This window comes from Chrysemys picta, chromosome 5, assembly GCF_011386835.1.
Source record: "Chrysemys picta bellii isolate R12L10 chromosome 5, ASM1138683v2, whole genome shotgun sequence".
In the NCBI taxonomy this organism is placed as follows: Eukaryota; Metazoa; Chordata; order Testudines; family Emydidae; genus Chrysemys; species Chrysemys picta.
The window spans coordinates 84864889-84889992 of record NC_088795.1 but is presented as its reverse complement, the minus strand read 5'-3'; positions in this window follow the sequence as shown (position 1 = coordinate 84889992).

Genomic DNA, 25104 nt, shown 5'->3' with positions numbered 1-25104 from the left:
CCCCCACTAAACATACCCTATAAACCCCCTCCTCCAGGCCAAGGGCCTTGTTTTTTTTTAATCTGGAAAACCTAGGTACCTTATAAATTTTTTTAAGCATAAACACAGCCAAGCTATAAATTATTGTAAACATTAGACAGCTCAGTGTTTCAAAGGGACCTTCCTATGTATTTCTTTCTTTCTTTATTGCATTCCTATTCAGGCTGTCAGATGTAAGACTTTTTGACAGTTCATGTTCTACTGATAGCAAAAAAAATCTTGAGAGTCCCTCTTGAGTCACAGAAGAGCAGAAGTAGCTTTTGATCATTTTATGTTTCAAAAGATATGTACAGCAGAAGCCCCATGAAGGTTCAGCCTGGGGTGGCTGTGAGAGGACTATGAATATAGCCTGTGATCTTTAGAAAAACTCAGTAATACACTTCCAATCCTTATGATCAGCCTGCATTGTTTTATACCCAACTTCATATTTTCCTTTGCAAGGAACAGGTCTAATAACTTGAAAAAAACCAAGTATTCTCCTTTCTGTTTGCAGGTACTCCAAACTATGTAGGCCTGCAACTATGAGCTTTGCAGGCCTGCAAAAGCTGACTCTGAAATCCCCCCCTTCCCCTGTTTCTTTATGTGCTTTTCACAAGTGTCCATTTACCTGTGTCTCTATTTGTTCTAGGTCGACTCCATATACTGGACTAAAAATGGGTAAACACAAGAATTTTGAATCCAAGCCACCTAATCTCTAACAAAATTAGGATGTTTTGATGCAATGTAATCCAAAACTCTACCCAGCCTGCTTTGCATTTTGCAAACCCAAACTTCTATTAGTGGGGTTTAATAAAGCCTACATGTGACCTCCTCATTCTATCTCTGTTATATACCAATATCTTGCATGCGGTGTATGCAGCTTTTTGTTATCTGTGTGCTACTTCTTTAAATATCCAGGAACTCTGAGCTAATATACAAGTAATTCTAGATTGAATGCATATGTTTTGGTCTGTATAGATTGAGATAACATTGCGGAATGGCTACCAACACTGTGCATTCTTGTTGGGAATGGTGGGGAGGAGGGAGAGTAGATGTTTATGTAAGAGAGATAAGCTGTGTTCCCCCCTTTAAAATCCTAGCATTATGCTATATGCCTTTTCTAGCACTATCAAGGTGATCCATGTAAAATTAAAGAAATATTGATTGCCAGTCAAAAAGCTATTAAGAACAGTCTTTTATTTCTAATGAGTTATGTAGATGAATTGAATAGCAGCATTCAACAGTTCTGAACAAGTGAGGAGATGATTTGTGAATTTCCACTTACTTCAGCGATATTCTTTTCTTAGGTGTTAACTGCTTCGAACTGTGGTAAAGGCAGATCTGTGTCAAGTCCTACAGGTTTGTCATCTGACACACATTCCATACATGTGGATTGTGTTACTCCAGTGCTCTTCATCCAATTTATTGCTTCTGAGACCTATTTCATATGAAGCTTTTTTTTTTTAATCCCTTGCTTCCTGAAGCATGCTTTAACAATTCCATCCTTGTGCAACTCTTGTGGATAGGGGAAAGGTTAGGCCTCTTGTCTTCAATCACAGCACATATCTTAACAGTTTCTAAGCACACTCTTGTTTAGATTCAATCACAGAAACTCAGGGTCTAAATATGGTCAGTCATGCAAAATACCTCAAAAATGAATTCTGTAAAATATTTTCCACAAATATTTATTCTATTTACTAATAAAAAATAGAATGGATTTGTTTCAACTGCACTTGCTTACTGCAGATATTTTAGCAAGTAAGTTCCCTAGCAAGAATAGTCACCAAAACAATTCAAGTTCAAAGAAATTCTGCAGAACATTCAGGAAAACAAATTTTGAATTCATACAATAATTGCAAGGATGTGCACCAGAAACATAGTTCTAACCATAAGATGCATCAGGAAACAAATATTCCACTCAACTTGTGTCCAACCAAAACAACTCAAAAGTATAATTCTGAATATCAATAACTCACTAAGAATGAGCTACAGAACAAGAATTGTTTGCAAAAATTATTCAGTGCATAATTTTAAATAACCTATATATCTGAGAATATTGTGGTCTGCTTGCAGATAACTTACGAACAAAAAAGTTGAAAATAATTAAATAAGTTAATTATGAAATATTCACCATTCACCTCTATCACATAGTACAATATTTCTTCTGGTTTTCTTAGGTATTTTTAATTAGGAACTTTGAATAATAAAGCAATGTGATACCATGCAGTATGTGCCATTTTAAAAAGGTGCATCTTGACTTTTTAATATGAAATAGAATGTGCAAGTTCTATGTGGGTGTCAAATTCAACAAGCAGGGTGTGATTCCATATCAAGTAACACCAAGTAATAAGTTAATACCATGTAGTATGTGTCGATTTAAAAAGATCTCTCTTGACTCTAGAGACAACAGAATGCATGAGGACTAACCAGGTCTCAAAATGAATAACTACAATTTCATTCACTCTTACTTCATGTATCCCTCTCTGAGTATTTATTAATCTGCTGATTTATAATCTATGTATTAATCCTCTCACATCACACAACAAATTAATCAGGGAGATTAATTATTTAGTTCAACCACATATGTCTGGAAAAGGTAGAATGATTTCCCCTTCTAATTATAATATTTAATTTTGTTCTGTTTATTCTTCAGCTACCGTATTATACATTGGTAGTGTTTTACTTAAATTTAATTTTATCTTTCTTTAAGGTAAAGAGGTTACAGGCAAAAGTGATCGTTTATCTTTCATGGAAACAGCTGACAACACTACTTTGCAGTTCAGAACTTTTTCATAATTACATCTTTGGCCTTGAGGAAAAATTGTATACCTCATCAAATCCCCTGGTTTCTCAACTGAGTAACTTTAACAGCTCTACATACCACTTGCTGCTACTGTAATTCAACTCTGATATAAAAAAATAATCTTTGCCTTATGAGCTCTGTCAAAGTTCTGTTCAAGTTGAAGCTTTTTATATTTTTAGGCTCTTGTAAATCAATCCCATAGATTCGTTACATTTCAGCAGGATGTTTGTATGTTAAAACTTTAAGAACAGAGATTATTTCTTTTGCTGATACCATAGGTGAAGGATCCTATATTGCTATTTGTCTGTGTATTAGAGCTTGGGCCCACTCCTGTCAACTTCACTGGGAAGAAGATTTGGACCCTTTGGTCTCACTCAGGAAAGCCTTAAGCATATGCTTAAGCCCATTCCTATTCAGGACAGCTCTTACACATACTATAAGCACGTTCTTCAGTCCCATTGACTTCTCTGGGAATTAAATATGTGCTTAATATTAAGCATATGTATAAGTGCTCTCCCAAATAGGAATGCTTTCTTGATTCAGTGCCTCAGTGCCTGATCTAAAGCCCTTTGAAATCAGTTGGAGTCTCTTTATTAACTTCAATAGGCTTTGGATCAGGTTCCATGCAAGGATTTATGATGTCCTAAAAAGTGAGGGGCCAAGCTCAAAAGGGTCATCTTTTATCTATAATTATGGTCAAAAATTTGACTAGAACAGAATCTTCCAAGTTTTCTAGTATTTCTTGGATCACAGTCAGGCCTCAAGTACAGGCTCAGAAAGAACAAGCTTTCTGGAAATATAATTGCTGCACTTCGGATTCAGATACCTGCCCAAACTAGGAATTTCAGAAGCAAATGAACATAGGAGATAAATGAACCAAACTGTTCAAAACCAAACCAAACTCTCAACACCTCAAAACCCCCACATTTGGCTTGAGTTTACTTGAAAGTTTTGTGCAGAAGTTTGGGTTCTTATTTTATCCAAACTTGTTTGTCCATTGCCAGTCCTAAAAGTAATGCTTCCTGATTCCTTCATTGCCCCAGGCTCCGCAAATAGCTCCACAGAGGTGCTATGAGTCTGCCCATGAGGCACTATTGCAAGATAAGGGACCAAGAGTGTAACTCCAATGTTTTAATTTAAGCTCTGCCACTAACCCCTCTGTGGCTTCTGGCCAATCAAATAGGCCAAAATGTTCAGAAGTGTGTCTCAGTTTTGAGGGGCTAGGACCAGATTATTAAAGGCACCCAGCAGAGTTTACTGAGTTCAGTGGGAGTTGTCAGTTCTCTGACTCCTAAAAATCAGTCTGTGTCACACATTGAGCACTCCAAAAAAAGAGGGCACCCAGAATTACAGGTTGATTTTTAAAATGTGGACATTCACTTCTCAGTGCCTTAGTCTGGTGAAATGTAAAATGGATAGTTACCTACCTCACAGGAATGTTGTGCCGATTAACTAGGTAGTGTTGATTAGGCACTTTAAATATACACTGTAGGGCTAATTTCTCCTCTTAGCTACACTATGTAACTCCTTTTATTTCGGTGGTTTTCATATGTGTAGCAGAGGGCAAATTTCCTCAGTAAACTGTTATAAAAATGTTAATTAGTAACTAGTCCAGTTAAACTGAGAGGGCATACTGAAATAGCTGGAGATTTAAAAAAAAAAAAAGTATTGAAATTCGTGAGGTTCTTCCAACTTTCTCTCTATCAATCCAAGGCCAGAGGAAACATTCAGATATATAAAGTAACAAAGTAACATATTATAATACAGCCTTTCCATGTGTGAGAGTTTTAAAATGCAAATGCAAGAATACTTATACACAGTATAATTTATGAACACGGTAGGCAGTATTTCCTCAAGTTTGTCCCAGTCCAAAATTATTACTACTTTATACAAAATAGTCTGTTTCATGTTTTATTGGAATGATTTTTTGCCATTATAAATAGATCTACAAGAAAAATGAATATGAATTAGCTGAGAACCATTCATTGAAATTTTGGTACTTCATTGCTTCACTTTTACTAACAAAGGTGTTTTTTTCTTAATCTGAAAAGATCTATAGTACTATTTACTATTCAGAAATAATGTTTATTTTTCAGTATGTGAGGGAAAATATAAATGCAAGTTTAAACTGTGGATCATATCCTGAGGCAGCCCAGGGATATCTCACAGTACACGTTTCCATCAAATGAAGAAAACAGACCTACATCTTCCAGTTCCACATCAGTCCCAGGGACATTTGCCATGCTATAAAAATAAAGGTATTGTAAATCTTCTACCATATTCCCTCCTTCTCTGTATTGCATTGTTACTGATCTGAAGACTAAACATTCCTTATGACGATTACACTGTCCAATATTTTGTGTACATGTTTTGCTGAGCTAGGCAATTTAGGTCCTAAACAAAAGACTAAAAGATGATTATGTAAATATCCAATAAAGCAACATACAGAATGAAGGAGAAGCATGTTAATTCAACATGCCACTGAAGAGTATTCTATAGCCAAAGTGAAGAGTTTTAAAATAACCTTCCAAAAAAGAATCTCACAGAAATAGCTTCAATCCGAAACAACATCAGGATTTATCTATTAGGTTTCAGAGTAATACATAATAAAAAATAATCTCTTTCCAGCACAGTTTATGCTTTCACTGTAGCAGCCATCCCTATTCCTGTAAATGGGCTCTCTGTAAAAACAACCTGCCACTTTTAAAAGAGAGACAAGCAGCTGGGGGGAGCAGTTAGTGGATCACAGATTTTTGTAATAAGCCATAAATCCAGTGTCTCTATTCAGTCTATGATTTTTAGTGTCTAGCAAATTTATGAATTTAAGCTCCCAGGCTTGTCTTTTGAAAGTGTTATGCAGCTTTCCTTTGAGGATGAGGACTGAGAGGTCAGATATAGAGCGATCACTTTGTGAAAAGTGTGCACCCACAGGTGATATGGTGTTTTTGTCTTACCATTTTCCTGGGTGAGTTCACTGACGAGCATGGTGATTATCTGGTTTTCAGCATTGATGTCACATTCCCAGTCAGCCAGGGAGGCTAATGATCCAGCCAGCAGACCAAATTTGCTGATGAATCCTGGTCATGTGCCACCTGAAGCATTTTGAGCATATGCTAAGAAGAAGACTCACATAGTTGTCATTGGGGCATTTAGGGCACTGGACGAAGGACACCGCGTGTTGTGATAGGCATGGGAGGCCCTCTGGATCTTGAAAGGTGTGTTGTGGGGGTATTGATCATTGTAGCTTTTGCTAAACATTAAAAATCATGGACTGAATAGAAACATGGGATTGACGGTTTATTACAATAACACATAATCCACTAACAAACATCCCTCCGCCTCCCCCGCCCCCCCACAGCTGCTTCCCTCCCATCCTTTCTTCCCTCTGACTGGAGGGATGTTAACAGGCCGCTTCCGCTTGAATGATCCTTTGAAATAGGTGCTAACTACTTATGCTAAACAATCTGTTCAAACCTTATAATTAGCAGGGACACTGTGTTAGTTTCCCAGATTTGCAGAAGAGCTCTGTATAAGCTTGAAAGCTGGTCTTGCTCACCAACAAAAGTTTGTCCGATGAAATATATTACCTCAGCTACCTTGTCACTTTAATAACCTGGGACCAACATAATTAAAACAACACTGCATTCTGCTAAAAAAGTCATCTAGAGCACTTTTACTCCCAAAAGGCTTGCTGGAGGGAGAAGTTAAGCAGTAAACCCTATGGTGGTAAAAGTTAGAGCACTGTGACACTAGTAGGTAGGGAGTTCCAGGACATGGGTTTTGTAGTTAGTTAATTAATAAGCCAAGATGGGAGGGAGCTGAGTGGGTCAGGGCATCTCCCATCCATGCCTTCAGACTGGTGGAGAAAGGAATTTCTCCCATCCTGGTCAACAGGAAGGGCAGGAAGATATTTCAGAGTTGGAGCCAAGAGAGGCAGGAAAACTCTGCTGCATTACTCTGAGTTAGGTTCAGTGAGTCAATTTTTGCCCACAGTTACATGCATTCAGTTCTAAATGAAGTCCATGAGAGCCGGTGAGCATAAATGGTGGCAGGATTAGGCCCCATGTGCCCACTCAGCAGAAGGCCTATGCACCACTTATGTCCCATTTAAGCCTTATTTTGAAGCCTTAAGTAAGAATGAGCTAGTGCCTATGCCTTGTTTTTACTCTCTATAAGGGTGAATTTCATCCTCAGTAAGTGTGAATGTAAATAAAAGGCAAAGTACAATTCTGGATGACTTAATCCTTAAAGTAACACATCTGTAGCTACCTAACCATATTTCAACAGTTTAGTAAATATTTTAATTAATTTTGCCATTGCACAATTTGAATACATTTTAGAAAGAACTGAATTTGGATGGAAAATTTAAATTTGATGCAATAACAAAAAGACTTTTTTCTTTTTGAATACAATCAGAGAAGTCTGAACATGTTAGCTGATCAAACTTCAGCTAGTGCAAAACAGAACTGAATACAGCCTTTATTCCTTTATAAACAAGCACATTGTAATCTATTTGGTTTTCGATGTAGTATATTTGTGCACAATTGACATTTTTTATTCTGCATACTATATGATATAATGAGCTGAAACTGCATATGAGCAGTGTTGCATTTGGTTCACCCTTAAAACACTCTTCTTTATTTTTTCCTTTAGCCAAGCAAAGCAACAGGGATTAATGTTGTATCACTTTTATTATTAATATTTATTATTCCTATAGTTTTGGGAGGCTTTTGAAAATTTCCCTCACTATAGGAAGTCAGTATCCTTTTATTATTTTCATTTCTCAAAATAAAATCATGTTACATACCACAAACAGATTACATATACTTCAAAACACTAGCATGAAGGATTTGACTGCAACATCAAAATTAAGGAGACTGATTTTCCACCAATAGCAAGGGAACTGTTCAGAAGACTGAAGCTCTGTCCTTCACTTACTCTGTTGTGCCTAGAGGTATTCCAGCAGTCTCAAAAGCAGTTTGTGTGCTTACCTATTTGTCTTGATGGGGTCAGAAATCTTTTTTTGTTTTCATAATGGATTTTCTTTTCAGACTATATGGAGTGAACAAGAAACATAATTTATTGTTCAAGATGCCACTAAATAGTATAAATCTAATAGGTTCATTTGGAGGAAATATTGGGCATACCAATTTCTTCACACACTCTAAGTCATCAAGTTCTTCCATTTTTTCAGGAGTCTTTACATACTGTGACAAAGTTCCTTCTCTATCTTGGTGGGTCCTGCGCTTATTGGCGGATTTTCTTGCCTCAGAGATTCATCATGTGGGTTGGGGAACAGCCCAGAGACCTTCCCCTCTGGAAGAACCCACAGTCCAGGTCAATTGGGAGGTTTGGGGGAACCTGGGCCCGCCCTCTACTCCAGGTTCCAGCCCAGGGCCCTGTGGACTGCAGCAGTCTATAGTGCCTCCTGTAACAGCCGCATGACAGCTACAATTCCCTGGGCTACTTCCCCATGGCCTCCTCCAAACACCTTCCCTATTCTCACCACAGGACCTTCCTCCTGGTGTCTGATAATGCTTGTGCTACTCAGTCAGACAGAAAGCAGAAGACTAGAAGTCCGAAGTGCAGGCAATGCAATGTTTATTGGGGTTAGTTTCCAGCAAACATGTAAACTATAACTCTGACACTGCAGCGATTTGTTTCCCAGTGTCCCATTCCCAGCTCTGATGCCTCAGAGTGTTTACCCAGTGTTCCCCTTCCCAGGTCTGACACCACAGAGCCTTGCCTGTGTTACCATTACCCATTCCCCCCACCCCATTCCCATTTCTCATTTTCCACCACCTTCTTAGCAAACCCAAATATACCTGCAATGCATGCTCTTGGGCCCACTCCTTACAATGTATGGTCATGTTCTGTTTTGGAGGGTTGTGAGTCTAGGGGCTTCATCCCACCTTTTTTGTATCTCCATGGGAGGAGTGAGGTTATGCTACAGTCAGGGACAGACATTTCTTTGGCCTTTTAGTGTTTTATACCTTCCCCCCAATTCTCCCTTGCCCTCCCGACGGGTTACTTGACCTTCTCTTGAGAGAAGAGCCTGGCAGCCTTCCAATGCATGCTCATATATTACATTCCCACCATATCCCTGTACCACTTTAGTTCCATCTCTTATCTCTCTTCATCCCATCTGCTTGTGGGCAGATGTAACACACAGTGTCTTTGTCCTTTGTTTACACATATTAGTATAAGATATGAGTATCAAAAAGTAAAACCCAAAAGCCTGTTCTTTTCCTATACTGTAAGAAATCTCTTATCCAGAGGCACATTTTGTCTCTGTTTCCCATCTCACTGAGTTTCACTAAGAGCTTATTTCAAACTTTATCAAATGGTGCACTGAGACCCAAAGAGACTGTGGTTTCTTTTGTTGGAATCCATCAATAAACAGGCTGGCAGAAGGCCACTCATAGATCCATAATTGAGTGCAAAGACCTGTTGCCATTTGGGGAGGCTGTATTTTTCCCTTTTTTTAAAAGCCAACATAGACACCTAGTTTGTAGCATTGTTTAAATTCTGTTGCTCACATTACTGATTAAAGATACAAGCTGGTAGCTGCCTGGAGAAGAGGGATCATTGCCAGTCTTAAGAAGAGAACCTATAACTGCTAACTTCCACCAATTAGGTACCTTCCCTCTTATCTGTGATTCATTTGTGATGTCTAACAGCCTGGCGTTAGCCTTCTTACTAAATTGTTTTATCATATTGATAAAGTTGCAGCCCAGGGGATTTGCCTGGTTCAAGCTTCTCTATTGCATCTTCTCACTCATGTATGAAAAAAATCTTTCTAAAACCAAGGTACTCAGTCCGGTCTGTGTGCACATTTTAAAATTCTTTGTCTTTCCTCATGAATACTCCATCCCACATGTTTTACCACCACTCTATCCTTATTATATGTGAGCCTGCTAATTTTCAGGTAATATTTGAGCAGCATATTTGCAGATTTCTTGTCAATTAATGCCTCAATACCTCCACTTTTCAGGCTACTGGTGTTTTTTAAAATTGCAAGCCTTAGTCTGTTTGCTCTCAGTTCACTTAAGTATCATCCATAAAACTTTTCCTCTTTTAAGATCCAGTCTTTCACAAGTCTCTTCCCAATGTTTTTGTCTCCAGCCAGTTCCATGGTGATCTCTATTGAGACTTAGTTCCATCTTCATCCAGCCACTTTATCTCTGGAGTTCTGTTCAATCTCCCATCTAACTCGATTCATTTCCTTAAGTTTTTTTATGCCACGATCATTCCAGTGTGAACCCCATTTCTCTTGGGATGGTTTGTTTGATAATTTCTGCATGGCAGATTAAAAAACCACAAGGATATATTTAATGTTTGAGAAGTAACATTCTAATGTATCTGAAACAGGACCAGTCAGCTTTATGAAAAAAGTCCCACTTCCTGTTTATCAACTGAAAGCTGATGATCTTCCTATTCCAACAAGTGAGCATAGGTCAATGATCACTTGCAACATTCACCAAAACATTCCAGATGCAGTTCATGGACATGGTGCTGACAGAGGTGAAAGTAAGCCAGTACGGCATACAGGCAAGAGCCAGTACGCTGTGCCGGACCGCACTGGCTTCTGCGGCAGGGATTTAAAGGGCTCTGGGCTCCCCGCTGGGAGCCCAGAGCCCTTTAAATCCCGCCCGCAGCTCCAGCAGCCAGGCTGGGGCAGAGATTTAAAGGGCTCAGAGCTCCCGCGTCTGCAGGCAGTGCAGAGTCCTTTGAATCCTGCCCGCAGCTCCGGCTGCCAGAGCTGCGGTGGGGATTTAAAGGGCCCGGAGCTCCGCGGCGTCTGGAGCCCCAGCCCTTTAATTTGCCCCTGAGCCCCGGTGGTTCCCAGCCACCTCTGCAGCTGGGAGCCCCGGGTTGATTTAAAGGCCCTGGGGCTCCCAGCCACAGCCGGTACCACAGGGCCTTTAAATCTTGAGAGGCCCCGCCTCTTCCGGATGAGGCCATGCCCCCTCAGGACTCCGGCAGTACCGGTAAGTCCTGTAAGTTACTTTCACCCCTGGGTGCTGATCACCAGAGTTACATCTAATGCTGACTGTGGGTCATATGATCTTAATATACAAGCCATAGTGCCGTCATTCAATACAACTAAATCACTGTCAGTGATAAAGTCCTCTAGCAAAGTTCCATTGAAATTTGAGTTGGTAACTATGAAATAGACTGACCACAATCCTTAACATTGCAGGATATAGGCATGTGTCTGCTATTACTTATCCTGACTGTGCACCAGTACATCTGAGCTTCAGCGGAATTACTTCTGAATTATACTTATGTAAGTGAGAAGAGTATCAGGTCATGTGGATCTGAGTCTTCAGTCACAAGTTGTCAGACTGGATGCAAGAATCACTTGGTGAAATTCTATGTCCTGGTTATGTGGGAGATCAGATTAGGTTATCAGAATAGTCCATTTTTCCCTTAATAGTTATGAACCTATGAGTACAGGGAGAGTGATCTAAGAGAGACATTTTCCCCCTCTGATCAGGGAGGTGGCCCACTAATGCACACACTTTGTAGCTATCAATTTATTGGAATGTATGTTATTGCATTCTGCATCTGGGCTTCTCATGCTTCTGACTCTCTTTAGTGTGTTAACCATACCTAGTAATATAATAATGTGTCATATTTCAAACAATGGGTTCAGGGCAGACTCCATGCTAGTCCTGTATTATATACTGTAGGCTGGAAGATCCTGTATACAAATAACCAATGTATTTTTAGAACATTTTTCTGTCAATGTGCATGAGTGAATCCTAATCAGTTTGAGGGGAGTTACATATGTGCATCAGGAGAATATACCCCTAACAGAGGTAGATGCTGTGCATGTGTACTAGCTATTTTCAAACACAAATAATTCTGGTGATCCAGTTTTCTTTGGCAGACAGGCAAAGTGGTCAGTCAATCATAAGGATTACTGGGACTCTGCAGAAAGCATCTGATATCCCATCAATTTTTGAGCCAGAGTCTGATCTAATTAGTACTCATAAATTAAGAAGTCAAATAAAGTCTATGAAGTTACACTACTGCAAAACTGGTGTAAATGAGGTAACAATGTGGTATACTTTGTGTCTCTTTAAATATAAACTAGCATGAACAATTTACACCCAACTTTTGTCAAACAAACTTACATCCTGAAATCAGAACTCTTGTCCCAGGTTTCAGCATGATCAGAAATAAGATATATTAGATGCATTATAGACAAACAATGGTTTATCATTTTAAAAGAACATAAGAATGGCCTTACTGGGTCAGACCAAAGGTCCATCTAGCCCAGTATCCTGTCTTTCAACAGTGGCCAATGGCAGGTGCCCCAGAGGGAATCAACAGAACAGGTAATCATCAAATGATTCGCCCATTCATCATTTGCCTGTCGCCCATTCCCAGCTTCTGGCAAACAGAGGCTAGAGACACCATCCCTGCCCATCCTGTCTAATAGCCATTGATCAATCTATCCTCCATGAATTTATCTAGTTCTTTTTTTGAACCCTGTTATAGTCTTGGCCTTCACAACATCCTTTGACTGTGTGTTGTGTGAAGAAATACTTCCTTTTGTTTGTTTTAAACTGCTGCCTATTAATTTCATTTGGTGGCCCCTAGTTCTTGTGTTTTGAGAAGGAGTAAATAACACTTCCTTATTTACTTTCTCCACACCAGTCATGACTTTATAGACCTCTATCATATCCCCCTTTGGTCATCTCTTCCAAGCTGAAAAGTCCCAGTCTTATTAATCTCTCCTCATACAGCAGCCATTCCATACCTCTAATAATTTTTGTTGCCCTTTTCTGAACCTTTTCCAAGTCCAATATATCTTTTTCAGATGGGGCAACCACATCTGCACGCAGTATTCAAGATGTGGGCATACCATGGATTTATATAGAGGCAACATGATATTTCTGTCTTATTATCTATCCCTTTCTTAATGATTCTTAATGATTCTCAACATTTTTGACTGCCGCTGCACATTGAGTGGATGTTTCCAGAGAACTATCCACAATGACTCCAAGATCTTTCTTGAGTGGTAATTTAGATCCCATCATTTTATATGTATAGTTAGGATTATGTTTTCCAATATGCATTACTTTGCATTTATCAACATTGAATTTCATCTGCCATTTTGTTGCCCAGTCACCCAGTTTTGAGAGAACCTTTTGTAGCTCTTCGCAGTCTGCCTGGGACTTAACTATCTTGAGTAGTTTTGTATCATCTGCAAATTTGCCACCTCACTGTTTACCCCTTTTTCCAGATCATTTATGAATATGTTAAATAGCACTGAGCCCAGTACAGACCCCTGGGACACATCACTATTTACCTCTCTCCATTCTGAAAACTGACCATTTGTTCGTACCGTTTGTTTCCTATCTTTCAACCAGTTACCAAACCATGGGAGAAGCTTCCCTTTTATCCCTCTTATCCCATGACTGCTTACTTTGCTTAAGAGACTTGTCAAAGGCTTTCTGAAAATCTAAATACACTATATCCACTGGACCCCCCTTGTCCACATGCTTGTTGACCCCTTCAGAGAATTCTAGTAGATTGGTGAGGTATGATTTCCCTTTACAAAAACCATGTTGACTATTCCCCCACAAATTATGTTCATCTATGTCTGACAATTTTGTTCTTTACTATAGTTCCAACCAGTTTGCCCAGTATTGAAGTCAAGCTTACCAGGCTGTAATTGCCGGGGTCTCCTCTGGAGCCCCTTTTAAAAATTGGCATCACGTTAGCTATCCTCCAGTCATTTGGTATAGAAAAGACAGACAAACTTTTATTTCTGGTGGCATTAGGACCTATAATCTTATTAGAGAGGAGAATTCTTGATACAATATAAGAGGGCTTTACTAGTGGAGTGGAGCCAAACATCTGTGTTTCACTGTGCAAATCCCCCCCCCCCAATGAAACTGAGAAATAGGTTCTGATTCTTCTTTTTATTAAAGCAGTTTTGCATTAATACCACCACTGAGTCCAATAGAGTTACACTGCATAAAACTGGTGTACTGAAATGGAGAATCTAACTCATCTTGTGGAATTTTTCCTTTTAAATTCATTGTGAATTTTCTCTTGTCAAAGTACAGATACTCAATTGCTTCTCAAATGTGGCAGTCATTTTTGTGAAGTTTGTACATACAAATTTCTCTCTCCACAGTCTGAAAGGGCATTAGCTGAACAGGAAACCACCAGGTACTTGGACTGAGCGGTATTGTTCCTTGATAGTGTCAGAACTTTTTTGTTATTTTGTTTCAAAACGGCTTTTCTTTTTCAGCCTTTTCTGTGCAATACTTGGCACTGCTATAACATAGCCCTAATCACTAATCTTCTCTACGTGTTTTTCTTCACACTCCAAGGGGAATTCAGATGCTTCAGAAATTCTTGCAGCATTGTTTTAGACTGAGGGACATGTTTAGCTCAGCCAGTATGAAGTGATTTATTTTTGAAAAGATGAATTTATAACACTTACAGACTAAAGATGGTTTTTACATTATGAATTTGACAAGGGAAATAGTGAAAATTAACACATTTATTCATAGAGGGCCAAATGTGCCTCTTCCCACATGAAAATACAGGCAGTAAAAGAAATACAGATCCTGTTTCTCTTTAGGTCTATTGCCTACTCCTCTTTCGGGGTTGTGGGTTCTGAGGGTCTGTGGGTGGCTTGCTAAACATATTGCGGGTGATCGTCCATGGGGACAACTTTGTAGACTTGGGGCTTCTTCAATTTAGATTCCTGCTTTTGAACCTGCTCCCCTCCTGCCTTCTCCCATCCTAACCATTTCTCATGAATATCCACTCCTCAGTACATGAAAGCCACTGAAAATCAGAGTTTGCCTTGTACTGCAGGCTGCCATATAAGTTATGTTGTCTTGAGAGGGGAAACATGCCATGTACATCATTTGTTGTCTGATTCCTCCCCACCGCCCTCTGGAAAAAAAAATTGTCCCTGGAAAACAGAAGTGACCACATAGTGGATGGCATATTACTTTTCACTTTTCACTTAAGTTCTGTCACTTGATCTTGTGCCATCACCCTGATTTTGTTCTCACTGTAATTTGTATTGGAGAGTAGCATTTGGGCTAGTCAAATGGTTCTCTTTCCCCCTTTCTCCATTCTCTTTCAGCAACATCTTTTGTCAAATCATTGTGGATATCCAGCTCTTGGACTGAGTTAAGAAAGATTACCTGTGTACCAGATACACACCACTGTAGGTATGTCACTGTTGCACTATCTGCAGAAAAGGACTCAGGATCTTTCTTGACTCAGGATCTGGGAAGAAATCAGAGAGAAACAAAAGAGAGAGAGCGCACAGGTACAGAGCATAAATAGGAGATGCTATCCTCTCATTTATCTCCACCTGGGCTTGAATGTGCTGAAATTTACACAGCTGTAATTCCATTTACTTCACTGTAGTTACATCTGATTTACATTAATATAAGTGGAAACAGGCTCAGTCCTATTAATCATCCCATACATCTCTCTAAAAGAAAACTATCACTTTTGTGTGATCCTAGTTAAAGAAATAATATTGGAATACTTTAAATCATGCATAGATTGCAATAAGGCAGGACACCCTTAATGTGTGTTAATTTTAGTAGAAACAACTACTCCTTAATTCAGACTGTTTCAGGTGTTAAGCTAAATGAACTGTTACTGTTTTGATTATCAGGAATTATCCACACAAGTATGCCTAGGGGAAATTAAAATTCTGACACTTGCATGATTTAAAATCGCCAACTGTTGCCGCTCCTACTAGCCTGGAAGTATCCAGTGTGCATACTTTTCAATTATCTACAGTTCATATGGTATACTGCATTATTGTAGGAACTCTTGAAGGTATATTGCTACCCACACATGCATACATACTCCTCATCTGTATATTTGTTTATAGAAGAATAATTTCCCTAAAAAACAAGGAAGTATTCAGGTTTTATGGCACATAACCAAGTTCCAGTGCCACATAAATTAGGCAATCTCATGCTATGCCAGCCATACAAATTTCAACAGGTTAGAGAGCTCAGCAGCAACAAGAGATTCTCAGCCCCTCTGATGTAGAGGTGGCATAGTGGACTGTACATCACCCAACTTCCCATCCTCTGTATGACAAGGCTATGATCAAGTGAAAGGTGCACTACTGCACTTTGGCAATAACTGACTCCCCAAATTCCCCCTTTGGGACTCCAGCAGTGAGTAACAACATAAAGTAATTCTGAAGCTGCTCCAAATTGCACTGGGAATGAACTAGCTCTAGGCCAGCTCCAGGATCATGGAGCCACAAAAGTGAGGTAAATCTCAGTGCAACTGAAAATCTGGCCTTTACAGTGTTTTTGTATGACCCATTTATGAAAGTTTGACAACATGAAAGCTGTACATAAGATGGGTTTCAGAGTTGTAGCTGTGTTAGTCTATATCAGCAAAAACAGCAAGGAGTACGTGAGGCATCTTATAAATTTGTTAGTCTCTAAGGTGCCACAAGTACTCCTCATTATATATAATATGATGTCTTAGAAGATATAGTGACCTTTTTCTTATTATTTTAATGTATTTTTGTAAAATTTCCAAAATGCATTCCAGTGGACAACTGCAGTCTAGAACTCAACTCTGTGATTTCACCATTCTAGCAGACCTTTTCCTACACACAGTCCACTGAATGTATTCTGTTACTGAAAAAAGTAAAAAGTATGGGTGAAACATGTGGTTTTGACCATTTAGCTGACAGTAGACATATCTGGTGAAATTCAAAGGCGGGTACAAAGGGTGAACTTGTAAAAATGTGAATGCATGTAGTCTTTACAAAAACCCATCATTTTTGCATGAAACCTGGTCTTGTGCACACAAATCAGGTACTTGAGCATGTAAACAAGATATTTGTCATACACTCACCTGCTGGTTTACCCATCACTCCCTCCTATAAAAATCTTGCCCTGGTTGGGTTTTCTATCCCACCTGTGTATGGAGTGATCTTTGTTAACTAGTGTTATGCAAACCTTTGGGGTTATAATTATATTTTATTTTCTTAATAAGTATATTAGATGAAAGAAAGTCTTCCCTCATGTTTTGCCTTGTTTTCTAGTACTGGCATTATAAAATAACCAGAACTGATAAATTTAAGGTAACTTGTTATATTTAAATAAAGCTTGATCCTGCTCCCTTCAAAACCCACAGGAATTTGGCCATGACGTCAATGGGAGCAGGATCATGGTCATACTAGTCCAGGGCCTGATCTTAGTGTCACTGATATGAATCCAGGTTACAACTACAGTATGGGCAAGGAGTTATATTGCCCTGCTTGTGTACACATACTCATGCTAGCTCAATGGCAGTTAGCGCAAATATAAATATCAGTGTAGCTGTGGTAGCACTAGTAGTGGCTTGTGGAGGGATGTCCAGTTCATACCCACCATTATTTATACTTGCCCTAGATCTCATTGAGTACATAAGCAGGGGAATCACTCCCCTAACTCATATCGTAGACCTAACCCCAGAGTAACTAAGTAACACTGTTGTAACTGAAATCAGAATCTGGCTCAATTTATTTCAATATTTTTCGTACTTGAGTCTTTCTGATCCCTGGTTCAGTTTGATTTTGTAGTCAGTAGGGGTTTAGAATGTCTTTTCAAAGGTATTTTGAAGTACCCGGGGGGGGGGGGAGGGGAGGCAGAATAATTCTGAGATAAGTAACACTTCTCATTCTGCCATAAGTAAATGGACATTAAGTGTATGTCTACACTTAAACCATTACAGCAGCACAGCTGCAGTGCTGTAGCACTTCAATGTAGACACTCACTAAAGTGACAGGAGGGGTTGCTGTAGTTAATCACTGTAGTTAATCTACCTCTCTGAGAGGTGATAGCTAGGTTGACAGAAGAGTTCTTCCATCTACACTGGGGGTTAGTGTTGGCATAACTACAGCTCTTCAAGGAGGTGGATTTTTCACACCCCTGAGAAACATAACTATGCTGATGTAAGTTCCTAGTGTAAATGATCCCTAAGTGTCCACCTCTGATTACTATTATTTTTATAATGGGCTTACTGAGTATCTGGATACTCCTTTGAAACTTCTCATCCAAAAGGCATTTGCAGGTGTCTGTGCCTTTCATGTACAGCAAACAAACACACAAAACTATTAATAAAATTCTCCTTCCTTACTGCCAGTGAATGTGCTGCTTCACCTTATCATAGAAAGTTGAGAGAAGAAGAGAGAAAGTAGAGGTTGCAATCAGTATCTGGGGAGGAGACAAAAGCATCATAGCATTTACTATCAGCAACTTGAGAAATTGAGAGGGGCTCCTTTCAAAAACCAGGAAGTGTTTACCTAGTGACTCATGCAGGGGCTGTGTAATGCTCTTTTCTAGAATAATGCTGAGAGGATCTGATCCAATCTTCACTGAAGCAAGCAAAAGTCTTTTTATTGACTTCAGAGGTCTTTGTATCAGGTCCATAAATGCCTATGTGCAAGACTGCCTTCACCTGTGATTCCCCTCTCATTTACCCCTAGTCCTACAACAGTGTTAATCTATTGACACAAGTGTTAGTTAGAAAAGAATCAAGTCCTATATTTGTCCTCTGAGAGCCTTTCATTTCCCATTTAACAACAGCTTAACCTACACTCTTACTCCTTCTAAATTCTACTGTTCACACTCCAAAGTGCTTACTTGTTCTTTCATGTTCTGTCTACTGTCACCAAAACAGGAGAACATCTATGCTTTTTAGAATATTTCCACTAAGAGCTCTGTGCATACGTATACTTGCTCGCACATATAGAAGCTTCAGACCTCCACTTTTTAGAATCTGATGCTAGATTTGTCCTGGAAAGATGATCCCTAATCAGGAAGTCAGAGGTCAATGCAGATTTTACAAATGGTCATATCACCAGGATAGGGCCTTTCTGTCACCAAGACTGTTTATGAAAGCCTTAGAGAGGATGATGCATTTGAGAAAAGGAGAGTACAGGGGTATAAACTGAGGGTCAGATTCTGCCACTGTTACTCACAGTGAGTGATGTCTTACTTTGTAAGTAATCCCATTAAAAAAGGGTGACTAGGGGTGACAAAACCAGACTCTAAGGCCTTGTCTATACTGGTGGCAATGAGTAGGGTACTGGCACTGCACGTGTAGCTACGTGCCACACTGAAAAGCTGGCTACATCCAAGTAGTTACCAGACATGCCAAACCCACAAAAAAACCCTCAGAAATTAGGTTTGTTTTTTGGCTTAATTGGCTTATGAGTTGCTTGTTGGCTAGTTTTTGGCTTGTAGTTTGTTGCTTGTTGCTTCTTTTTTATTGATCGGCTCCTGGCAAGCAGGGACAAGGGGGGGCAAGCAGGGGGAGAGAGTCAGGTGTGCACAGCGGGCCCATCACAGTCCCAGACTACATGCCGGGGGGATCTAGTCACAGAGTGTTGGGGTTCTTAGGGATTGGCTTGTTTTGGCCTTGTTTTGAAATGGGGTTAGCTTGATTTTTTGCTTATTGTGAAAGTCAGGGTGCTTATTTACCGCGTGAAAGTTGGCAACTGTGGTAGTTACATGTGGCAGTGAAAGACTCTGGCAGGTGGAAGTTGTGGAAGCCTTTTCCCACTGCCTCCCCACTGCTGGAACCATCTCCCGTGGCAGGGAAAGGCTCTGGGATTGGGACACTGAACTGCTAAAAATAGCAGTGTAGATGGGGAGGCATTGCTTCGGCATATAGGTAGCTATGCTGGGTACATGCCCACAGAGTTCAGGTGTCTTTATTCACCTAATCCACTACTACTCATCCACACTACTATTTATACTAGTACTAGGGATGTGTGCTGTGTCTTTATTCCACATCCTGCCATAAGGAGTATGCAGTGTAGACATACCCTCACTGTTTGATAATGTTCTTCCAAATAGCTTTTCATTGTTGAGAAGGTTCGCTTTTGTTTACTAAAGATGTTGTTTCCACTGCTGCCACCTCTTGTCCCTTTCTCCACATTCTTGCCTGCGGGTGCTTTTTTAAAACAAAACAAAACATTGCTGTGACATACCACGTGCATTCCCTAGGAGTAAGGCTGCTCTTACAACCACCTTCATGTGTTGCTTTGAAATTTTACAACTTGCCCTGCTTTATAGTTCATTCTGATGGAATACAAATCTCTGCCAAAAACACTCTTTGTTGGATAAGAATAAATTTGGATTGCAGTCTTTCAAACTTAAATTCCTACTGAAAAAAAAAAGCTGAGTGAACATTTGAGACAAATAGGTAATTTTTAATATCAGACAGTTCCTTTCTATGGAGAATTAACTACTGATTCTCATCTCTAATCAACCTTCCATGCTATAGCAGAAGCTGCCAATTAGAGATGTTGGCTCTTGGCAGAGTGCTCAGTGCACACTTAATCTATTTTAAATGTGTGTTGTGTTTCTCCATGGAAGGTTAAAGAGTGTTTATAGGATTTCATGCTATCAGAGACCTCATGTTATATAAAAGCTGTGACAAGCTCAAATCACAGTCAAGTATTGTGGAGGGACTCAAAGCAGCATTTCTCATGGAGAGCAATCCACTCCTGGGCACTCCTGGAGGAGAAAAAGGAAATTTTCCTGATTTTCTGCATAATCCAAACCCCACTGAGTTTAATGTAAATCCCCTTCCATTGACTTCAATGGGTTTTGCACCAGGCCCATTATGGCCAGAAAATTAGTTCCCTTTAATGTGTTGCATTTTGAATATTTGGAGCAATACATTTAGGAGATGTTAAAAAAGTACAATGAATACTTCACCATCACCACCACAATATATCCCCCACAGCACATGCTTCAGAATAACAAGAGTTTTGGGGAAGCTTGAAGGTTTTGATTCAGATAAGCATCCTTAAGTACCAGCATCAGGCAGACTTGCTTGATGGAAGATGGTATAGAAATGCATCATAAAGGCCCAAATCTGCTATCAGAAAAAAACAGGCAAAGATGAGGATCTTAAATTGGCGCGGAAAAGGGCCAAAATCTGCTTACATGCAAGTGGACTGGACCACTGAGAACATGCAGCTGGGCCAAAACAGGCCTGAGTTTGTGAAGAGCTGAAGAGTTTTTAATGAGGCAGAAAATATTAGGTTATGGCCATGGCATAATCGAGAGGAAAACATCTAGGTAGACCCTTCTTTTATTTTAAGGCAGTGCTGCTGTTGTTGGCATACAAAATGACTCAATTGGACTCTAAGAAAGGGAAAAACAATATTTTGGATTGCAAACTCTTTGGGACAGGGACTGTATCTCTCCCATGTTCTGTGTAGCTCTAAGAATGCTAATGACTTTCATCAGACAATAACAAGCCACAATGGGGGCAGATTCAATCATTAGCTGATAGAAATGGTGGAAGAAACCTGTGGATGCTGAAAATTTTGAATAGGAAGTAAGAATTTTAGTAATTCCACCAAACGTAACAGTTAAAAAGAAAAAAAAATTGTACATCTTGTACAGCAGATAATTTGTGCTACCTGCAAAACAGTCCATTAGAATTCTCCATAGGTCAGGCAGTACATTCCCAGTCTCAACAAAATGTAAAAGAAAACAAGAAATGGCACAACTCTCACGCTATTTTCTTTCTAGACTTTTGTTTGGCCCACAGCTTATAAATTATATTAATTGCAGTACAAACATGTGGATAACTAGAAGACTTGAATGATCGCATGGGAATTTAAACAGTATCAGTTTGTCTAATTTTACTGACATTTCACACATACAAGCAAAATTTTTCTTGGAAGAAAGCAAAAAGAAATAACTCATAATAGGGGCAGTGAACTTCAGTGATTAGAAAAAAAATAGAACCCTGACACTAAGGCAACAAATTATACATGTAGGTGAGTTAGATATTTAATTTGTTCAAATAATTGATAGTCTGAAAAACTGTAGTCACAAGTACTGATGAGTGAAACAATCTAAATTTAAAAAAATAATAATAATAACCAGAAGAGTTGAAGTGAAAGTTTGTGGAGATTCAGTTAGATTGAAATCTTAAGGAAATGTTTTATAATCTCACAGTCCTGTAAGCTTTCTGATTCCAGCTGACACTGGAGGTTGAAATATGTATTTTATGGTCCTCTTCTTGCAGTATTTTTCTAGTAAAACAAGAAATCCGAAGAACCATAAATCCTGACACAGGAAGATGGGGCAGGAATAGAGTCTATTCTTATGACATTTTCAACTTAATGTTGACCATAGAGAGGATAGATTGTTCAAAATCTTACTCAAACAGCTGAATTTGTAAGCATTCATATTTGTGAATGCTTCTCTAAGTCAGAAAACCTAAAATTCTTGAGAGATTCAACCATTGCTAGTCCAAGTGGTTTTGCAGCTAAGTATCCTCTTCAAATTTTAATAGGGAACTGGTACCTCTCGCTACCCCCCCCCCCCAAAATGTGCACACTTGGAAATCAGTAATTTACAGTAGCTATCCATAAAGTGGTGTTTTCACAGCAGTTAATTTTTGAGTGGGAACTGAAGAGAAGCAAAAAAAGGAAAACCAAAGCTAAAAAGGAGAGGGGAAGTAAGTGACTCTGAGAAGGAAAGACTAGAATGGGGAAATGGAAGAAGAAAAGATGAATGGGACATAGAAGGTGGGCATAGTGGGTAAAATTAAAAGTAGATGAGCCAGATGGCTTAGATTTAATGGAGGCTTCAGCTCTTCCCTGTATGGATAAATGTTCAAATGTTTATCTTTAAGCTGTAACACTGCTGGAAGTGCAACAAGGCCTCGACATGGATATCAAACTGACAGATCTTTTCTTCCCTTAGGCCTGAAGTAAGAACATGCTGTTTCACAAGACTCTGCTGAACTCTTGGAATTTCCCTACTGCTGCATCCTTGTCTTTAAAACAGACTTGAATTTTATTGGGAAAGATTCCTCTCAAAATATAGTTCCTTCTCTTGGCAGGGGCACAGTCTTATAACTCTGAGAGCTAGTGAGCCCTCTGCTTCGTGCTTGTGAGAACAATAGATGACGCTGTGGGCTGAGAAAGTTTGAAAATGAACACTTTATTAGGTGCCCTAATGGGAGCTGATCTCTTAATGAACCTGACCCAAAACGTACAAAGGTCCTGTTCACCTTGGACAAATTACATCAAATACAATAGCAGAGACAATTCCTCCATTTACCAATTAAAGATCTGTGCCCCAGCCCTTTTACCTGCACTCTCAAGCTCTGCTAACAATCACAGCACACTCCTCTTGCCCAAAACCCACTCAAGCCAAAGCCCCACTTTCTCCCCCTCCATCCCCATGCTCCACTTCTTTGGTTTTGAATGCTGAGCATGACCTGTTTGGTGTAGTTGGCTTGTCCGGAGTCTCCATCAAACAGAAGAGTACTCACCACCACCTGAGTGCCCTTAAGGACCACATGAACATACACATCAACAGCCAGCTCATGGCACATAGCATGCTTTCTACAAGTACCTATAGCTCACTAATTCAATAACATGCATTTTGCTACCTGCTTTGGTATAGTAAAGCCTTAATATCGTTCTCACGGTGGTGGGAGCTAAGAAATATGTTCCCTCCCCCCCTCCCCCCCCCCAAAAAGATTCTTTGACTATTTTATTGAAAGGGAATATCATCACTCATATCCACATGGAGGTTCTTGACTCTAGCATTGTGCTCTCTGTCTTTGTGCTTGTCTCCCATTGAGAACTCAGAGCGGAAGCTTGCCCTTACATAGTTAAAACATAGCCAAATAAAGTAATTAGCAAGTAAAATGTGATAACTTGGCTCACTAAGGAGGTTTTTATGTTTAGAGAAAACAAGTTAGTATGAATTAGTGTTTGGATAAGCTGACAGCAAAGATTAAATTAGGATAAAACTTAAAATAACGGCAGTGCTAATACCCACAGGTTTGGGTAGTTTGCCAGATCTGAGCATATGGCTTCTTGCAATTTTTTTTTTTTAATTTGCTGAGAAAATGTTTGTTTATATCATTCCAGATTCACAAAAGCAAGGTGTGGGGCCAGTAATATATTGGCAGGCAATTCCATTTCAGTTTCTTGAAGCGGGTGGACATCTGGAATTAATAGCATGTCTCCCCTGTATCTTTCTCAAGGGTGCTAATACCAACCCATTTAAAAACCAAGCTTATCCACAGCCAGGAGAAACGATCCAGTATATAAAATAAAGAAAACTATTCATTCATTACCAGAAATGTAAACAAGAGGGGTAAACAATTAACACTACAAGTTTCTCTCTTCCTATTCCTCTCTCATCTTCAGTGTGTCTTACAGTGTATTGTTCCTGCAAGATTTTCCTTAATCTTCAGACACACTGTTATTTGACCCACTTTTTGAAGTACAGAATGGATGTTATCAAGTGGAAATATGCTTCAGGAATTATATTCCTCCCCAATAGAGTATTCCAGGATTTAAACATATTTAAAATATGAGAAATATTTTCCCAAGGACCCCAAGCAATTTACTCTATTGAAGTCATTTGCTAGCTGAGGTCTCAGAGAGTCATTATCTAGTCCAGTTTCAGTTCCATATTGCCGGGGGTGGAGATGGGGGACAAAAAAAATGAAACAGGGAGAATTTAACAAGGAATAGTTACCAATTAAACAAAAATATTTAACATATTGCATTTACTTATCATTTTTTATGTATGGCATATATGTTCAGAAATGATGGTGGTGGGGGGGGACTTTTTTGTGGGCAAAATTTGCAACTGTAATTCCACAACTGAATTGTGGGTGCAAATCTGAGTTTTGTTTTACAGATGCAAATCAGGTAGATAAAGACACAAGAACTCACATTTATCCTAGCAATCTTTTTTGGTTTTGGAACTCAAAAATGAGAGTACAAAGTTTGCCAAGAGCACCTACAAATAAGGAGACCAACCTTCCCCCTGGTTACAAATATACCCCATCATCCAAATACAAAAGGAAAGAATGGTTTTGAGGTTTAGTCACTAAAGTGGGGTGGATGGTTCTGTTTCTGGCTCTGCCACAGACTTCCTGTGTGATCTCAGGCAAGTCATTTCCTGTTCCTGAGATCTCTATCTTTACACTGTGTTTGTACAGTACTGTCTGCACCCTTACTATAATGAAATCAGCTTGAGGGCTGGTATATTATCTTATTTTTGTACACCACTGAGCATAATACTTAATAATACAAAAATGTTCTCAATTTGAGTATATTCAGCAGAACACAAATTGAAACTTTATTTGTATCCATCGACTGTATGGCACCCATCTCTGAAGTTATTGGAGGCTAGGTAGTGGTGACTCTTATAGTAAGGTTGTGTAATACTTTTCACCCTAAACCTCGGTTTTTAGTTGCTTAT